General features: G+C 45.5%; 1 protein-coding gene across 1 annotated transcript in view; it reads left to right on the forward strand.

Moving 5' to 3' along the window:
- The window catches only part of KCNN2 (potassium calcium-activated channel subfamily N member 2), a 274,294-nt gene that overhangs the window by 137,077 nt on the left and 121,318 nt on the right, over positions 1 to 15,899 (forward strand). The window lies entirely within an intron of this gene.

Here is a 15,899-nt window from a genome sequence, read left to right on the forward strand (position 1 = left end):
GAATCTCGGGCCATATCCGCTGCAGTCTCCCATTCTTCTCCTGCCGCAGTGGAGCCTGCTCAGCAGAGACGTCGGTCCCAGCGTCTCGCTCAGTCTGACTCTGTACAGAGAGTTACTGCTGCTTTTCCAGCTTCTGCCATTGAAGTCAGTGCTGGGCAGCGGCGAGCAGACGCTTCTGGGACTAAGTCCTGCTTTTCTCGTTCTGAGCATGCCCATAGTAAGATCTCTCAGTGGAGATCGAGGGTCACATGATCAGACACTGCAGCTAAGGCCATTGGTCCTTCAGGAAGGTCCTGTAGGTGCTCACGTTCTGTGGCAGCCTTTCATTGGTCCTTCTAGGAAGGTTCTGTACGTGCTGCAACTATTTAAGGCTCGCATGGCAGCACGGCCATGCACTAGTATTGTTCTATGTTGTACTTTGCGCCAGTGTGGTCACGTATGTTTGTGTTCAGGGACCTGGCTGAAATAAGGCCCTAGCATGCTGGCACCTCCGGCGAGGAGTTTTGTGTGCATGCATGACCACTGACTGCTCTCGTTTGGGTAGTTAGCCTGTGCCACTGTGAAGTTTAACAGGGCGCAGTGCTTTGAGTTCACGGCTACTCTGTGAAGTAACTGAGGTAGCTCATACCGCCATTTAGTTCTGCCATTTGCTAGCAGCAGGTTCTCCTGCATGGTGGACCCCGGGCTGCGAACGCATATATTATAATAAAGTCTCTATATCCATTTGGTGCATTCCGCTAGCCCTAACAAGGTGAAAGCGCATGTTTGTTATGACCCCCTCCCCCCGGTGGCACTAAAAATCCACTCAGACAAGACGTTAGTGGCAGGGCAGCACAACACCTCAAAGGCATATAGGAACAACTCATACCAAGTTTCCAGCTTTGAGACCCAATAGTTAAATGCTGCAGAGGAATTAGGGAGTATGCTGGTTGGGTCAATCAGGTATTGCTTGACCATTTTTAAAAACTTTTCTCTCTTTATCAAACATACCTGGTCATCAGGGCCTGGACACTGGGAGGGTGTCATGAAATTGGCCCAGGCCTTTAACAGTATACTCGTGCTTCTGCTGTACCTTGTGTCTCCCTCGCCTCTCCTCCTTGGTTTGGCAAGGAAACTTGCCCCCTGCTGCTAGCATTGTCTTTTTTGAATTTTTTCAACATATTTTCCACAATGGCCTTCTAATATAGCACCATTTTAATATACCTCTCTGCCTCAGGAAGGAGAGATGTATGGTTTTCCTTGTAACGTTGGTCTAGCAAGGTGAAGTATTTTTTTGGCCACGATGAATATAACGTGAGGGTCAGGGGAAAGACAGCAGTACATAAAGTCGGCCATTCATGCCAAGCTCCCTACAGCCAACACTTTCCTGTCTCCACCTTGATGACAACTATCCATCTCCTCCTCCCACCCTTTCTGCTCATTTCCATCCTCAGCCCATCCACGTAGGAGAGACGGGACAAAAGTTGTTGTGGTTACTAGCCTTTATTGCACTATTAACCAGGTCCTGTTCCTTCCTTTCCTCCTCCTCAGTTTCCACCTCCTCCTTGTTACCCAATCTATGCTGAGTAGATGAGATGAGGCTGAGCTGGGTAGTATGTCCATGTCTCATGTCTTTCTCCATTTCTACCTGGTCTGCATGCAAAGCTTCATCTTTAATTGTGAGCAGCGACTGCATAAGTAGGCACAGAAGTGGAATTGTAGCGCGGATTACGGTGTCATTGCCGTTCACCATCTTTGCGGAGTCCTAAAAGTTTTGGAAAACGTCATAAATGTCAGACTTCCATGCCCACTCTTCAGTTATGTGTGAAGGCTGACCAGAATACCGATGGGCATGTTAGAGCTGGTATTCACTAATTGGCCTCTGCTGCTCACAAAGCCTTGCCAACATGTGCAGTGTGCATTCCAGCGCATGGCCAGATCACACACCCTGGCCTCTGCTGATCACAAAGCCTTGCCAGCATGTGCAGTGTGCATTCCAGCGCATGGTTACATCGCACACCAGTGGGTGAGCTGGCACTTACATGGGCTGCAGCAGAGCGGCAGCAGCTGTAGCTGACTTGACAAAATGGGTGTTGACAGGGGTGTATATTGACCAGAAGCTCTTGCCAATCTGGATAGGGTTTCAGAAACCACTGAACCAGCAAGTTGAATACATGTGTGACCATGCCAAGATTAACTGCCACCACCAGGTTACGGCCATTATCTCACACGACCATGCCTGTTTATGGGTCAAGCAGTGTGAGCCACAGATCTGTCTGGTCTGTTATTCCTTTCAATAACCATGTGGCGGTGTGTGGTTTGTCTCCTAGACAAATTAGTTTCAGCAGAGCCTGTTGCCTCTTCGCTAAGGCAGTACTGCAAAGCTCCTGGCTGATGTGGACGACAGGCTTGAGATATCAAATCGGAGATTAAGGATAGGAAGAAGCAGGAGGGGGTGCAGGAACTGGTGTAGGAGGTGGAGGAAATCCTGGTAGAAGCACTGTAGGGCCAGCAATCCTTGGTGTTGGTAGAACATTTGCCATGCCAAGGTGAGACTTAGGACCTGGCCTCCACAGTGTTTACTCAGTGTGCCATCAGGGAAATATAGTGTGCCTGCCCACAAGCGCTTGTTGACGTGTCTGTCATTAAGTGAACAATCCCAGTAAGTGGGTTGGTAAGGTCACAATTGATATTACTGTGCTAGTGCAAGGCAGGGAAGCCACTCTGGAAATTGTGGTGGCTGAGGACCGAGTGTCGAGGGACGGCTGCCACCATGAGTCAGCGGAAATCCTCCTTGTGCACAAGCCTAAATGGCAACCTGTTATGATCCTGGTGGTAAGGAACACATGAACTGACCTGATGGGTAAACCAAAAATAAGAACAAGCTCTGGGAATGTGGGAACTTTACTGACCGCAATCCTGATCCTATCAACACACACTATAGGCAGCCGTGGAGCGTTCCTGACTCTGCCTAGATGCCTCTACACAGCCTGAGAAACTAGCTACCCCTAGAGAGAAACAAAGCCTCACTTGCCTCAGAGAAATTTTCCCCAAAGTGTAAGCAGCCCCCCACAGATAATAACGGTGAGTTAAGGGGAAAACACAAACATAGAAATGAAAACAGGTTTTAGCAAATGAGGCCCGCTAATAACTAAATAGTCAGAAGATAGCAAGGAATCTGTGCGGTCAGTATAAAATACTACAAAAATTATCCACGCAGAGAATACAAAAAGACCCCCACACCGACTCACGATGTGAGGGGCGCAACTCTGCACCCCAGAGCTTTCCAGCTAGCAATAAAATAGCATATAAGCAAGCTGGACTGAACTCATCATATACTGAGAAACATTTTCAAAAAACAATGAGCAAAAATGGACTAGTATGAACTTAGCTTCTCCACGAGGAGACAGGTCACAAGGGAAGTCCCAGAGAGATCTGAACCAGTACTGAATACAACGACAGCAGGCAACAAGTAAAGGTCCAGATGGAGTTAAATAGGCAGCAAGCCTAGCAGGAAACGAGGCAGCTGGAGTCCAGCTACAGACCAGCCGTAACACTCAAAGCCACCAGAGGGAGCCCATGAACAGAACTCACAAAGTACCACTCATGACCACAGGAGGGAGCCCGAGAACGGAATTCACAACAGCAACCTTTCCATGGCAAGCAGTCTGGGCCTGTGAGTGGATGGCTGGGAACTTTTTTTTTCGTTTCCAGTCCTGGGGTATGAACAGCTGAATGCTGTTCTGGGACAAAGATTTGAAAGTCCCTGATGATGTTGACTCAGAATGTGCAAGACCAGGTGCAGGGCGGAAGGCATCTGCACCAGTGTTATCTACAGGGGCTTGGCAAGCACCTAGCACTGGGGAAGAGGCAGTGGTGTCGGGTGCTTAGAAGACGTGTCTGATCATGCTGGCGGTGGTTAGGCTCTTAGTGGTCATTCCCTACTGATCTTAGCATGGCACAGGTTGCAAATGACCATTTTTGTTCTCTCAGAACTCCCTTTAAAAAAGCCCCAGCCTTGGTAAGACCTATCTGTCACGGGTTTGCCGTGACAGAGAGGAGCCAGAAGACTGCAGTGTCTAATTTCTCCTACTCCTGCGTTGATTAGAAGCACTTTACCTTCATATTAAACGGTGTAAATTTATTTTAGCAGTGCAGGGCTTAATCTGCTCAGTTGGGAGCTCCTGGAAACTTTCCTGCTTAAGATTCTCATCTGTGCACTGTTAGCCACTCCCATCTCTATATAAACTGGGTCCTGGATAGCACTCATTGTCAAATAGTTCATGCTGCATGGCTTGAGGTTGTTGTTGGTTGTTGTTGGAGAATGCATTTGGTGGATTTATCTGTGACTGTTGCTAGGTTTTGTGTGTGTGATAATTCCCATCTCCTATTTTGGTTTAACCCCATCTTCCACTCCCCGGTGTTTGCCTCTGTTGTTTATATGTGTATATTTGTATGATTGGTATTTTCCTTTATCCCTGTTCATATTACCTTGTTAGTCTGGTTGGTGTATTACGGTACACTACTACTCCTCTCTTCCCTGGGTGTGGGAAAGGTACAGACTGAGGGTGGATTCAGGAATTAAGGCAAGGTATGTGACCCTGGCATCTTCACCATCGGAATTAATCCAGGGAACAGGGTGAGCTAGGGTTTCCCTAGCCTTAGGACAGGGAAGTGGCTCCTGGTCCTGGGACACCCAACAACAGAGTTGTGACACTAACTCTCTGATGACACAATTCACGATTGTCTTTGCTCTGCGGAACAGTTTCCTGCCTTCTCCTTCTGGTCACACCACTGCCTGTTTCAGTGCTGCCAAATCCTTCCCCTTAGTGCTGCTGTCCAGGCTCTGCATGCCAGCTTCCCAGGTCGGGTCAGTGACTTTGTCATCCATCACCTCGTTTTTTACCTCCGCACCCTGGTGCTCCTGACTTGGTGACTTAAAAGCAACCTGACTTATTGGCAACTGTGTCTCAACATCATATACCTCCTGAGATAAAATTTGCTGTTGCCCACCATCATGTTCTTGTCACCGTAGCTTCTCTAAGTTTGAGCATCACTATCAGCTTGTCCTCCAGTCCATGTTAGAACATGCATGGTGAGAGGCCACAATCAAGAAAGGATGATGTACATAACTCCTTGGAGTTTCCTAGTGTGGGATCACTAGACTCCTGGGACTCGACCTGGTGGGGTGAAGGAGGATCAGGGTGAGGATTAAGTCACCCAGACTCTTGGCTGGTGAGACTGGACCGAGTTGAAGACTGGGTGGTGCAGGCAAGCATGCTTAAAGCATTATCTGCTATCCAACTGACCACCTGTTCGCACTGCTGTATCTTGATAAGTGGTAACCTGTGCCTCCCTGCAAAGTGGAATAGGAAGCTGTGTCATGTATGTGCATGTTTCTTTTTCTCCAGCAACAGGAGCAGGCGCACCTGCCCCACATCCTCTGTGTTTGTGTGCACCATTTTCAGCACTTCCACTTCCCCGTGCCTTACCGCAGGCCTTACACATTTTGTAATTGCTAGATCTCTGGAAACCAAATTTCCTTTTTTTAATAAAAATTTTTTTGTTCACTTGCAGCAGGCAAAGCGGTTTTATTAACCACCGTAGTGTAACACAAAGCATGTTAATCTGTATGGATGACAAATTCAATCCAGTAAATTTTTTTTGCGTTTTGTTTGAGTTTAATACCACCTTAATTTAACACAAAGCATGTGAAACTGTATGGATTACAATATAGTCAATTTTTAAACTAAAAACAAAAATTGGTCACGTGCAGCAGCTATATATTTAGAAACGGATTGCAAAGCCCTAAGCCCTGCCTAGAGGCTGTATTCAGCCTCTCTCCCTGCTCCAGCAGCTGTCCATAGGCTAAATGGCTAAATGCGGAATGTATCTCATAGAAACAGCAAAGCACAAGATTAGCCTTTAGAAGGACTTTTAGTCTGATGGTTCAGCAAAGTATCACCACTAGAGGACTCTGCTCCTTAAACTGTGCACACAAGCCTGGACAACTGCTCCCTCCCTCCAATCGGATCTGTCCCTGAGCTGTGCAATGGCGTCAGTGTGCCGAGCGTGGCGGCGTTGGTCATTTTTTATCCTGTGATGAGGTAATGCGGCCAGCCAATCACAGTAATGCCACTACCAAGATGGCTACAGCATTACAGTGACTAGCAGGCAATCTCCGCATGTTTATTAACTGTGTAACAGGCTTCAAACATGCAAGGCGGGAATTCGAGCATTAAATCCAAGCACCAGCCAGTCTGCAACTCCGTACACTGTGCAGTGTTGCTTGTTGGGTACTGAGGTACATCTTCCAGTCACTTTAATAGGAGCTCGGCTGCAGTACCAGAGACTAACCCCTGAAGTTTGTAAAGACCTGTGGTGTTTTGGCTCCATACACGGTCTACGTCTAACAGGCACAGGACCTACTAACAGATAATCGGAGTGGTTCGATCCCAATATGATTCTTATGATGAATGGAAGATACCTTTTGGGGATATTGCACATCTGATAATTCATTTGTAACCCTAGGAGAATATGTTAATTATTGTGTCGCAGGGGGAAATAATATTGCAACAAATGACACTATTGATACTTTATCCAATATTTTACAAATGCTGAAATCTAACACCCAATTTGATAAACAAATTAAATGAAAAAAGATCATTGAGGTCTTTCTTGTCTTTAAAAAGATTTTTAAAATAAAAAGAATAGACAAACAAAAATAAAAGCAGATCATTGCAATATTTATGCAATAATGAAACAAAATTTTAATGAGATAAGAACATTTTAGACCAGATATTAGAATATTTTTGTAATTTTCCTAGACCTGCCACTGTGATTGCCTGATTTTATTCCTTTGTGAAATGCAATATCACATTTTATTGAGCAACATGCCATTATATTTTTCTGTACAGGTTCTCCCACGCATACACAATTTTGATTTTACAGCTAAGGACAAGTTTATTAGTAAACTGAAGACCTGCTTAAATGCAGCCATCACCAATAAACACAGGGGGCATCTACTTTATTTTGTAGAAATCTGTTACTGGGACCAAAGTGCTAATCACATAATGATGCCAATAGGATCAGCTCAAAAAATAAAAATATTGTACAGCTGAAGTATAGAAAACATTAGAAAAAAAAGCATTTTATGTATAGCTGTATTACTACATTTATCTGGACACTGAAGCAAATTTTTATTTTGTGACACATCGAAAGTTTTAAATTCACAATGCCATCATTTAGTGGTAAATAAAAATGGCTTATAGTGATGAAAAATATTACCATACCGGGCCGTATAAATCGGTCCAAGATCAGACCACAATGCACGGGCTGGCCGCGGCTCTCCCGACCCAAGCATGATTGCTCCATAGATGTCTATGTACCTGTCATGGTTGGGTCACTAGACCCACAGCCAGTCCGAGCATTGCAGTCCAATCTTGGTCTGACTGCACCCTTACGCCTCATTCAGATATCCATTTTTTTCCATGTATATAAAAAGTGCACCAGATCTTTATACATTTTTTATCTTTTTCTCCATTTTTATCATCAATGTTTCATCCAGGTTTTCTTATATTATAAAAAAAAAATCTAATAAACCTGTGCCCATTAAACAGTAAAAACTTGATACCACTTGGATGACACATGGATGATATCTGCGTCGTCCTGTCCATTTTATTTTACTGATCTATTGATTTCAATGGGCAAATTTGATCTTCTAAAAATATGGACGTATCTTTGTTTTGTTTTTTTGCAGACTTTCAGTATGCAATAAAACACAGACATGTGAACAGCCCCATAGATTATAAGAGGTATTTGTTCTATATGTTAAAAAACGAGTATAGAAAATGAGTGTGAAAAACAAACATCAAAATTAGGCCTTTATAGGAGCTTCATTATGGTTCATTGAATTTTTCATTATTGGTTTTCTGGATAAGTAGGACGCTAACCAATCTTTGTAAAGGCTTTCTGGCACCTAAATTGTCTAGACTCCTGTATTACAGTTACATGAGTGCATTATAATCATAAATATTTTTCATTTAAAACTGTATGATGAAAAATGACTTGTAGAATCAGTTCAGTGACAATAGCCTCTGGAGATGATTTTGCCTTAGCATGCCGAGCTGTTCCAGTACAGCTCTGTTTTCACAGCTCTTCTTGTATAGAAGACAGTTGAAAGTGTCTCCCAGTCTCATGTTATGCCGTGTCTGGAGATGCTGCCTTTGGCATTTTTCTGTAAAAATCATACTCAATTTGGTTCATACTTTGATGTTTTCACAGAATGCTCAGATCGCACAGGACGTGTAAAATGATACAGCATGTTACAATGGAAATAACAAGTTCTTATGCAGAGGCACAAATGGATGAAAAGGATGATAGTAATCATAGTAAATATAACATACATTTAATATTAATTGTGACCTTATACTTTGTCAGAATCTATGGTATGAACCTACGTAGCCTATGAAGTGTCATGTCGGATGCTATTCACACTAGGGCATCCGACAGACAGCGGTAATTCCACATATGTCCTCTATACGCTCAGTGGCGCCGGCTAGACTTTATCCAGGTTGTCTGGGCTTAATCTGGCTGGTACTCGGGTTGAAGGCTGGGTCACTCCCATGGCCTTTAAATAGTCGTGCTGGATTTTGGGCGTCGCCGATTATAGCTTGTGCCTCCTGCCTAGTGTTTCCGGTCTGGAGTGGTGGTCTGGTAGAAGGAGTATCGTATCTGGTGGTGTATTATCCTTTGTTATATTTCTCCTTCCTATATTTGTATTTGTTTGCCCTGAGCACATTATTGTGTTTTCCAGATTGTCAGCGGCGTGTTCCGTTTTAAGTTTTCCCTGTCAGTTCTTTCTGTGGTAGTTGGTGTGTCATCTCTTCACTGGGTGGCGGGTGGCGATTTCAGCATAGGGTTGAAACAGGAGTTAGGGCCAGGCCTGGTGGCCCAGACAAGCACACCATTAGTGTAAATTCTGGGAGAGGGACAGACAGGGTTTCCCCTAGTCTGAGGGTTATCGCAGGGTCCCGTGAAATCAGCCTTAACTTCCCTTGGCTTTCCGTGACATTATAATTGGCCTTTATTTATTTATTTATTTATTTTTTTAAATAGATCCCATGACTTCCATAACTCGCCAGTTGGAGGCGCTTTCTTTACAGGTTACTGAGTTGAAGGGGGCTGTTCAGCAACAGGGCCTAGTAGTATCTAATGTGCAAGCTGAAACTGCAGGTAGGGTTGCAGAGCCAAAGATCCCTTTACCTGAAAGGTTTGCTGGGGAACGTAGTAAATTTGTTATTTTTCGTGAAACTTGCAAATTATACTTTCATATGCGCCCGATTTCCTCCAGTAATGAGGCTCAGCGTGTGGGTCTGGTATTGTCATTACTGAGCAGGGACCCCCAAGCATGGGCATTTTCTTTACCATCTGATTCAGCTGCATTTAACTCAGTGGAGAGTTTTTTTCTGCTCTTGGGCTCATATATGATGATCCAGACAGAATGGCTCTAGCTGAATCTAAAATACGTACTCTCCGCCAGGGGGAGCATATGGCGAAGGATTACTGTTCTGAATTTCGCCGTTGGGCCGTGGACACACAATGGAATTAACCCACGCTGTGGAGTCAGTTTGTTCATGGGGTTTCGGGAAGGGTTAAACAAGCCCTTCTGATGAATGAGACTCTGCTATGACTCTTGTTGTTCGCATTGATCGCCGTCTGCGTCAGGGGGCGCAAGAGACGCCGTCTATGGGGGTGTACGTGAGGTTGCTGCAGGTGAGCCCACGGAGCCTTTGCAAATCGCAGGGGTGTCACATGATAAGCATTGAGCCCCTTTGCTCAGGAAGCAGGGAGCCTGTTTCTACTGTGGTAAAAATGGTCACTTTGTAAATGCTTGTCCTCTGCTGTCTAAGAAAGGCGCAACGACAGAAAACTACTAAGCTCAGAAGGTGTGGAGGAGGCCAATCTGAGCTTATGAATATCCTCCATAGTGGTCTCTCAGTGTATGCTCCCTGTCAAAGTTATAATCGCTGGCAGAGAGCTGCCAATCACTGTTATTGTGGATAGTGGTTCCGCCACTAATCTCATTGATGAGGAGTTTGCGCGCACAGCCGGTTTCAGGATCGAAAAACTGCCTCATCCTATCCGGGTGGTCACCATCAATGCCGCTCCTCTCCCACAGGGGGAGATCACTGAGTTTGTGGCTGAGGTTAAACTCCACATTGGGGTTCTACATTTTGAGCAGATTACATGTAGGGTGCTCAGTAATCTTCCTGCACAAATGGTTTTGGGTTTTCCATGGTTGTCTATGCACAACCCGATTATTGACTGGAAAACCCAGGACATAATTAAGTGGAGCGGATTTTGCCAGGAGAGTTGTCTGGCCACATGTGTGTCCGCTGTGACTCCCAGTATTCCTGAGTCACTGCTGGATTTCACGGATGTGTTCTCTGAGAAGGGTTGCTCAGAATTGCCACCACATCGACCCTATGACTGTTCTATTAGGTTAAATCCAGGGGCCAAATTGCCTAAAGCAAGGATGTTTAACATTTCTGGTTCTGAGAGGCAAGCCTTAAAAGACTACATTGCTGAGAGTCTGAACAAAGGGCACATCAGGCCTTCGTCCTCGCCTGTGGCAGCGGGGTTATTTTTCATTAAAAAGAAAGATGGTGGATTACGCCTGTGTCTGGATTTCAGGGAGTTAAACCAGATTACGGTTCGTGATCCATACCCTATGCCACTGATACCTGATGTGTTCAACCAGGTGGCTGGTGCAAAGTGGTTCTCCAAGCTTGATCTCAGAGGGGCGTACAACCTTATAAGAGTCCGTCAAGGGATGAGTGGAAGACGGCTTTTAATACCCCTGAGGGTCATTTTGAAAATCTGGTGATGCCATTTCGGTTGACAAACGCACCTGCTGTATTTCAACATTTCATAAATGATGTGTTCTCTCATGTCCTGGGGAAATTCGTTATTGTGTATCTAGATGACATTCTCATTTATTCATGCGACCGTGATGCTCATTTAGAGCATGCTAGGCAGGTGTTACAGCTACTCAGGGAGAATAAGCTCTATGCAAAACTTGAGAAATTTGTATTTATGGTTCAGGAGTTGCCTTTCTTGGGTTATATTGTGTCCACTTCAGGGTTTAAAATGGACGCCGCTAAGGTGCAAGCGGTGTTGCATTGGGAACGGCCGGATAACCTAAAAGCTCTTCAGCAATTCCTTGGGTTTTCTAACTATTATAGAAAGTTTATCAAAAAATGTTCTATCATTGCTAAACCGCTCACTGACATAACGAAAAAAGGTACCAATCTCTCCGCCTGGTCTGAAGCTGCTGTGCGCGCATTTGAGTTTTTGAAGAACAGTTTTGCTTCGGCCCCTATTCTAGTGCAACCGAATGTATTGAAACCATTTACTGTGGAAGTGGATGCGTCTGAGGTTGGTGTGGGGGCTGTGCTGTCACAAGGCTCATCTTTGGGCGAGTTGCGTCCATGCTCCTATTTCTCCAAGAAGCTGTCGCCCGCCGAACGTAACTACGATATCGGCAACAGGGAGTTGTTGGCTATCAAGTTGGCTTTTGAGGAATGGCGACACTTCTTAGAGGGGTCGGTTCACCAGGTTACAGTTATCACCGACCATAAAAACTTCTTTATTTGGTGTCAGCCAAGCGTCTGTCCCCCAGGCAGGCTCGCTGGTCATTGTTTTTCACGCAATTCAACTTTTTTGTTACTTACCAACCTGGGTCTAAGAACACTAAGGTGGACGCTTTGTCCAGGTGTTTTCTGGGGGGAGAACCTCAGGAAGATCCGGTACCCATCCTCCAAAAGGGTGTAGTGGTCTCGGCCTTCACGACCGAGGTTGAGGCTGAGATTGCTGAGGCTCAGGAGGAGGTTCCACCAGAGCTCCCCATTAACAAATCATTTGTACCGCTCCATCTTCACCTAAAGGTGTTGGGTGAGCATCATGATGCTGTCCTGGCTGGCCACCCAGGGGTTAGGGGTACCTTGGAGTTGGTGTTGCGTTGGTTTTGGTGGCCCAAAATCCAACAGGACGTGGTCTCGTACGTGTCAGCATGCACCACGTGCGCTAGGGCTAAGACTCCCCGCTCCCGTCCTGCTGGCTCATTACATCCTCTCGGGGTACCCAGTAGGCCATGGACGGCGATCTCCATGGATTTTATCACAGATTTGCCTTCCTCAGCTGGGAACACAGTCATCTTGGTGGTTGTTGATCGGTTCTCAAAGATGTCGCACTTTGTGTCTTTGCCTTCGTTGCCCAAAGCGAAGACTCTGGCTCAGGTATTTGTGCAGGAGGTGGTCAGACTTCACGGGGTCCCATCTGACATCGTGTGGGATAGGGGTTCTCAGTTTGTGGCAAAGTTTTGGAAAGCATTTTGCTCATGGCTGGGGATCAAGTTGTCGCATTCCTCTGTGTTTCATCCTCAGTCAAATGGTCAGACCGAGCGTATTAACCAGAATTTGGTGCAGTACTTATGCTGCTTTGTTTCTGACAACCAGGAGGAGTGGTCGATGTTCCTTCCTTTGGCTGAGTTTGCCATAAATAATCACCGCCAGGAATCGTCTGGGGAGTCCCCGTTCTTTTGTGTTTACGGGCATCATCCTCAATTTTGTACTCTGCATCAGGGGGGCTCTGCTGGCGTCCCGGAGGAGGACCAGCTTGGAGCACAACTGTCATCCATTTGGTGGAGAGTGAAACAGCGCTTGCAGAGCGTGGGTGCTAGGTACAAACGAGTGGCTGACAGTAGACGTGTGCCAGGTGCGGACCTGAGTGTGGGTGACTGGGTGTGGTTGTCCACAAAAAACATAAGACTCAAAATACCTTCCCTGAAATTGAGTCCAAGGTTTATTGGTCCATTTAGGGTCGCCACCATCATTAACCCGGTAGCCTTCCGATTGAAGCTCCCTACGGTATATAAGATACACAACGTGTTCCACAGATCTTTATTAAAAAAGGTGGTGGGTTCCGTGGACGCGGTGCCTATGCCATCTCCAGTCTTGTTGGATGGCAATTTGGAGTTTGAAGTCTCCAAGGTTGTTGACTCTCGAGTAGTGCGCCACACATTACAGTATCTGGTTCACTGGCGTGGTTATGGGCCAGAGGAGAGATCTTGGGTTCCTGCCTCGGACATACATGCTGACCGGCTGGTCAGTATGTTTCACCATCGCCATCCGGACAAGCCGGGTCCTATAAGTCGTGAGGGCCCTGGGGTCCCTCGTAGAAGGCGGGGTACTGTCATGTCGGATGCTATTCACACTAGGGCATCCGTCAGACAGCGGTAATTCCACATATGTCCTCTATACGCTTTATCCAGGTTGTCCGGGGTTAATCTGGCTGGTACTCAGGTTGAAGGCTGGGTCACTCCCACGGCCTTTAAATAGTCATGCTGGATTTTGGGCGTCGCCGATTATAGCTTGTGCCTCGTGCCTAGTGTTTCCGATCTGGAGTGGTGGTCTGGTAGAAGGAGTATCGTATCTGGTGGTGTATTATCCTTTGTTATATTTCTCCTTCCTATATTTGTATTTGTTTTGCCCTGAGCACACTATTGTGTTTTCCAGTTTGTCAGCGGCGTGTTACGTTTTAAGTTTTCCCTGTCAGTTCTTTCTGTGGTAGTTGGTGTGTCATCTCTTCACTGGGTGGTGGGTAGCGGTTTCAGCATAGGGTTGAAACAGGAGTTAGGGCCAGGCCTGGTGGTTCAGACAAGCACACCATTAGTGTAAATTCTGGGAGAGGGACAAACAGGGTTTCCCCTAGTCTGAGGGTTATCGCAGGGTACCGGGAAATCAGCCTTAACTTCCCTTGGCTTTCCGTAACATGAAATTGTCAGTGGATAGACTTTTTAGATGGGGAAATCCCCAATGTATTAAAGTACCAGCAAAATAGATAACATTTTACTAAATCTTAATCATCACACAGCTAAAAAAATTGACAGGAATTACCATACCTGTGAAAATTGGCTTGTGGTGAATTCTATTTTCTTTATTCTCTGTGACATTTAGCCTCTGCAATGCATTGGGTCAGATACATGGTAAATTCTTGTAATATATTTTAGCAATTATTAAAGACAGTTTGCTACTAATATCTGATACAGTGCTTCCATTATAGATTATTAGAAGCCCTCCTTATATGAGCTTACAATCTTTAAGGGAAATGAAATAGATTAGAAATACTGAAATATGTAAGAGGCTGATTCAGGCCTGTACAACTGGTACTGCTGTATGGGGCCCTATGCAAATTTCTCTGACTGATGGGATGCAGACCTGGAGTTGGGCTGAGAGCAGGAGAGAGTGCGACACTGAGCCCTGCCTTGTGCACACCCATGTGACTGCTTATCTACATTCTCTAGACCTATTCACATTCCACTATATGATAAAATCAGCCATCCGGCATAAAGGCCCCGTCACACATAGCGACGCTGCAGCGATACAGACAACGATGCCGATCGCTGCAGCGTCACTGTTTAGTCGCTGTGTGGTCGCTGGAGAGCTGTCACACAGACCGCTCTCCAGCGACCATCGATGCCGAGGTCCCCGGGTAACCAGGGTAAACATCGGGTTGCTAAGCGCAGGGCCGCGCTTAGTAACCCGATGTTTACCCTGGTTACCAGTGTAAAATGTAAAATAACAAACACTACATACTCACCTTCGCGTCCCCCGGCGTCCGCTTCCTGCACTGACTGAGCGCCGGCCCTAACAGCAGAGCGGTGACGTCACCGCTGTGCTGTACTTTCACTTTACGGCCGGCAATCAGTCAGTGCGGGAAGCAGACGGCAAGGGACCTGACGGACACCGGAATGTGAGTATGTACTGTTTGTTTGTTTTTTACATTTACGATGGTAACCAGGGTAAACATCGGGTTACTAAGCACGGCCCTGCGCTTAGTAACCCGATGTTTACCCTGGTTACCAGTGAAGACATCGCTGAATCCGTGTCACACACACCGATTCAGCGATGTCAGCGGGACCTCAACGACCAAAAAAAGGTCCAGGCCATTCCAACACGACCAGCGATCTCACAACAGGGGCCGGGTCGCTGGTACGTGTCAAACATAGCGAGATCGCTACTGAGGTCGCTGTTGCGTCACAAAACTTGTGACTCAGCAGCGATCTCGCTAGCAATCTCGCTATGTGAGACGGGGCCTTAAGAGTGAGTGCATTTGCTGTGTGTGTATAATGTTTGAACAACCCCAATTCCAAAAAAGCTTAGAGATGGTGGAAAATGTAAAGAAAACAAGAATGCAAAAATGTGTAAATCTCTTAGACATATTAAATTTAAAATAGACCATAAAAGACATGTAAAAGGTTGAACATTAGACATTTTTTCCATTTAAAGATGCACTCCCATCAAAACTTGTATCTTAATATATTCCAATTGTCATATTATATAGCATTGTTTACTTAAAATTGCTAATTTTGCCCTTGTAATTCTTCTCTTTTCTATAAGGTGTATGACATCACATGATTAAAAGCAAACTATCTGAATCCTTCTAAGATCTATGTATGAACAGCATGTCTATTTTCTCTGAATGAGTCATCATTCGAACTACAGTTCTACATTACTTCAAATGTCCCTGGTAGGGAGGAAGAGGGAGCAGCTGGGTCAGGAGTAGAAGAGGGGGATAACTCAAGCAGGGCTTCATGATTCTACATAGAACAGAGAAAAGAGAAAGATTAACTGAGTAGAAAGGCAAAATTAGCAATTGTAACTAATTGTAGTTACTAGTATACTACGGAGGATGAAAACTTTGAAGGGAGGAGTATTTTTTCAATTAAAACAAGAAAAAAACTAATTTCTGAATTGATAGAGGCAACAAAGATCAAAAGTTGGGACAGGGCCATGCCTTGTCTGATGATCTAGTTACTCAACAATGTTTGGTCTTCTTTCCCAGATTTTTTGTTCCAT

This window comes from Ranitomeya variabilis, chromosome 1 (assembly GCF_051348905.1).
Source record: "Ranitomeya variabilis isolate aRanVar5 chromosome 1, aRanVar5.hap1, whole genome shotgun sequence".
Lineage (NCBI taxonomy): Eukaryota > Metazoa > Chordata > Amphibia > Anura > Dendrobatidae > Ranitomeya > Ranitomeya variabilis.